Consider the following 4,696-nt stretch of genomic DNA (forward strand, 5'->3'; position numbering starts at 1 on the left):
CCCTCCCCAACACCTCACCTCACCCCTCCTCTCTCACACCTCGCCTCACCCCCTCCCTTACACCTTGCCTCACCCCCCCGTACACCTCACCTCACCACCCCCATACACCTCGCCTCACCCCCCAATACACCTCGCCTCACTCCCTCCCCCAAAAACCCGCCTCACCCCCCAACAACCCGCCTCACCCCTCCTCTCTCACACCTCGCCTCAGCCCCCCTCTCTCACACCTCGCCTCACCCCTCCTCTCTCACACCTCGCCTCACCCCTCCCTTACACCTCGCCTCACCTCACCCCCCTCCCTCACACGTCACTCCCCCAAGCACCGCTCCCAATCTGACCCTCGTTCCTTCACACGTTCATTGCCAGCACTTCCCTCGTCACTCTCTCCATCTCCACTCCCCCTCACTCTCACGACTGGGCCATTTACAGCCCCCAGCTCCCCACCCTCGCCCTGGCCTCTGTCACAGCCGTTCTCCCCTTTTCCTGTTCTATCCCTTTGCCCTTTCCTCTCTCCTACCTTCTTTCCTGTTTCCTTGCTGCTCCTCTCCGTTTTCCTCTGCCTCTCTTTCTCGCCCGACTCTGTCTTAGTAGCTCTCTCCCAATGAGAACAACTTTCTCTTTCTGGCTCCCCCTCTCCCCGACTCACACCTCCTCACCCCTCCTTCTCTACATTTCTCTCTGACCCTCTGTTTCACTCTCTCTCTCTCTCTCTCTCTCACACACTCACACTCACTCTCTCTGTCTTCTTTGCTTGTATCTATTCCTGTCTCTCTGTAGCTCTCTGCCTGTCTCTGTGTCTGTCTCCCACAGTCTCTCTCTCTCTCTCCCCCTCCTGTCTCATTCTCCACTTCTCTGTCTCCTCATCTCTCTTTCTCTCTCTCCTTCTCGATCTGGCACAATGACTCTCTCTAGGTTATCTCTCACAGTTTTTCTCTGTCTGTCTCTCGCTCTCTCCCTGACTCTCTGTCTCTATCCCTGTATCTCCTCTCCTTTGCTTTCTCTGTCTCTCTCCCTGTCTCTATCTCTCCCTCTCCCAGTCTCTCTCTCTCTCTCTCACTCTCTCTCTGTCCCTCTCCTCGTCTCTCTCTCTCTCTCTGTCCCTCTCCCACTCTATCTCTCTCTGTCCCTCTCCCAGTCTCTCTCTCTCTCTCACTGTCTCTCTCTGTCCCTCTCCTCGTCTCTCTCTCTCTCTGTCCCTCTCCCAGTCTATCTCTCTCACTCTCTTTCTGTCCCTTTCCTCGTCTCTCTCTCTCACTCTCTCTCTCTGTCCCTCTCCTCGTCTCTCTCTCTCTGTCCCTCTCCTCGTCTCTCTCTCTCTCTCTGTCCCTCTCCCACTCTATCTCTCTCTCTCACTCTCTCTCTGTCCCTCTCCCAGTCTCTCTCTCTCTCTCACTGTCTCTCTCTGTCCCTCTCCTCGTCTCTCTCTCTCTCTGTCCCTTTCCCAGTCTATCTCTCTCACTCTCTTTCTGTCCCTTTCCTCGTCTCTCTCTCTCACTCTCTCTCTCTGTCCCTCTCCTCGTCTCTCTCTCTCTATGTCCCTCTCCTAGTCTATCTCTCTCTCTCACTCTCTCTCTCTGTCCCTCTCCTCTCCTCACTCTCTCTCTCTGTCCCTTTCCTCGTCTCTCTCTCTCTCTCTCTGTCCCTCTCCTCGTCTCTCTGGGTCTCTCCCGCAGTCGATCTCTGTCTTTCTGTTCCCTCACCCCGTCTCTTTCTCTCGGTCTCCCCGTCTCTACCGTGCCTCCTTGCTATAGTATAACAGCTGGAGCCGGCTGTGTTGTATGTAATCTCTGTGTGTGTGTCAGGATTCCCAATGCAGGGTGGTGCTGACGGGAGTGGGAGTGTTTGGCTAGGGATGGTTTCCTGTTTGCAAACTGACCGGGACTGGCAAGTGCCGAGTGTCCAGGGACAATGTAGGATTACCACATTCCCTGGACTAACAGGGCCCATCCCAACCCGGAACACAGACAGGGAACAGAAAAACAGAGCGAGCCCTTTAACACTTACCTCAAAGAGATAGGAACTTCTCGGAAAATAGGAGTGGAAAATGTTGGTGTCTCAGGATAGGGAGGAGAGTTGGAAGGGGTGGAGGGGGTGACAGAGATAGGGAGGGGGTGTAGGGGGCTGGAAGAGGTGACAGAGATAGGGAGGGGGTGTAGGGGGTGGAAGGGGTGACAGAGATAGGGAGGTGGTGCAGGGGCTGGAGGGGGTGACAGAGAGAGGGAGGGGGTGTAGGGGCTGGAGGGGGTGACAGAGATAGGGAGGGGGTGTAGGGGGATGGAGGGGGTGACAGAGATAGGGAGGGGCTGGAGGGGGTGACAGAGATAGGGAGGGGGTGCAGGGGCTGGAGGTGGTGTAGGGGGCTGGAGGAGGTGACTGGGATAGGGAGGGGTATAGGGGGCTGGAGGAGGTGACAGAGATAGGGAGGGGAAGTGGGGGCAGGAGGGGATAATAGAGATAGGGAGGGGCTGGAGGGGGCTAGAGGAAGTGACAGAGATAGGGAGGGGATGTAGGGGGCAGGAGGGGATAACAGAGATAGGGAGGGGTGTAGAGGGCTGGAGGGGGTGACAGGGATAGGGAGGGGACTGGAGGAAGTGACAGGGATAGGGAAGGGGTGTAGGGGGATGGAGGGTGTGACAGAGATTGGGAGGGGGTGTAGGGGGCTGGAGGAGGTGACAGGGACGGAGACAGAGTAGAGGGGGCTGGAGGGGGTGACAGGGATAGGGAGGGGGTGGAGGGGGATGGAGGGGGTGACAGAGATAGAGAGGGGTTGTAGGCAGCAGGAGGGGGTGACAGAGACAGGGTGGGGGTGTAGGGGGCTGGAGGAGGTGACGGAGACAGGGTCGGGGTGTGGAGGCTGGAGGGGGTGACAGAGATCGGGAGGGGGTGTCGGGTGCTGGAGGGGGGAGGAGGGGGTGACAGAGATCGGGACGGGGTGCAGGGGATGGAGGAGGTGACAGGGATAGGGAGGGGGCGGAGGGTTATATCAGTCACTCGTGACATAGTGTCAAGTGAGCAATGTTCAGAGAATGTTGGTCAGTGAGGGACGGGATCGGTGCGTCGGGGGCGATGGCCAGTGAGGGAGGGGATCAGTGTGTGGGGAGCGATGGTCGGTGAGGGAGGGGATCAGTGTGTGGGGGGGCGATGGTCAGTGAGGGACCGGATCAGTGTGTGGGGGGCGATGGTCAGTGAGGGACTGGATCAGTATGTGGGGGGCGATGGTCAGTGAGGGAGGGGATCAGTGTGTGGGGGGCGATGGTCAGTGAGGGAGGGGATCAGTGTGTGGGGGGCGATGGTCAGTGAGGGAGGGGATCAGTGTGTCGGGGGCGATGGCCAGTGAGGGAGGGGATCAGTGTGTGGGGAGCGATGGTCGGTGAGGGAGGGGATCAGTGTGTGGGGGGGCGATGGTCAGTGAGGGACCGGATCAGTGTGTGGGGGGGCGATGGTCAGTGAGGGACCGGATCAGTGTGTGGGGGGGCGATGGTCAGTGAGGGAGGGGATCAGTGTGTTGGGGGGCGAAGGTCAGTGAGGGACTGGATCAGTATGTGGGGGGCGATGGTCAGTGAGGGAGGGGATCAGTGTGTGGGGGGCGATGGTCAGTGAGGGAGGGGATCAGTGTGTGGGGAGCGATGGTCAGTGAGGGAGGGGATCAGTGTGTGGGGGGCGATTGTCAGTGAGGGAGGGGATCAGTGTGTGGGGGGCGATGGTCAGTGAGGGAGGGGATCAGTGTGTGGGGGGCGATGGTCAGTGAGGGAGGGGATCAGTGTGTGGGGGGCGATGGTCAGTGAGGGAGGGGATCAGTGTGTGGGGGGCGATTGTCAGTGAGGGAGGGGATCAGTGTGTGGGGGGCGATGGTCATTGAGGGAGGGGATCAGTGAGTGGGGGGCGATGGTCAGTGAGGGAGGGGATCAGTGTGTGGGGGGCGATGGTCAGTGAGGGAGGGGATCAGTGTGTGGGGGGCGATGGTCAGTGAGGGAGGGGATCAGTGTGTGGGGGGGCGATGGTCAGTGAGGGAGGGGATCAGTGTGTGGGGGGCGATGGTCAGGGAGGGAGGGGATCAGTGTGTGGGGGGCGATGGTCAGTGAGGGAGGGGATCAGTGTGTGGGGGGCGATTGTCAGTGAGGGAGGGGATCAGTGTGTGGGGGGGCGATGGTCAGTGAGGGAGGGGATCAGTGTGTTGGGGGGGCGAAGGTCAGTGAGGGACTGGATCAGTATGTGGGGGGCGATGGTCAGTGAGGGAGGGGATCAGTGTGTGGGGGGCGATGGTCAGTGAGGGACTGGATCAGTGTGTGGGGGGCGATGGTCAGTGAGGGAGGGGATCAGTGTGTGGGGGGCGATGGTCAGTGAAGGAGGGGATCAGTGTGTGGGGGGCGATTGTCAGTGAGGGAGGGGATCAGTGTGTGGGGGGCGATGGTCATTGAGGGAGGGGATCAGTGAGTGGGGGGCGATGGTCAGTGAGGGAGGGGATCAGTGTGTGGGGGGCGATGGTCAGTGAGGGAGGGGATCAGTGTGTGGGGGGCGATGGTCAGTGAGGGAGGGGATCAGTGTGTGGGGGGCGATGGTCAGTGAGGGAGGGGATCAGTGTGTGGGGGGCGATGGTCAGGGAGGGAGGGGATCAGTGTGTGGGGGGCGATGGTCAGTGAGGGAGGGGATCAGTGTGTGGGGGGCGATTGTCAGTGAGGGAGGGGATCAGTGTGTG

This window comes from Stegostoma tigrinum, chromosome 47, assembly GCF_030684315.1.
Source record: "Stegostoma tigrinum isolate sSteTig4 chromosome 47, sSteTig4.hap1, whole genome shotgun sequence".
NCBI classification, from domain to species: Eukaryota; Metazoa; Chordata; class Chondrichthyes; order Orectolobiformes; family Stegostomatidae; genus Stegostoma; species Stegostoma tigrinum.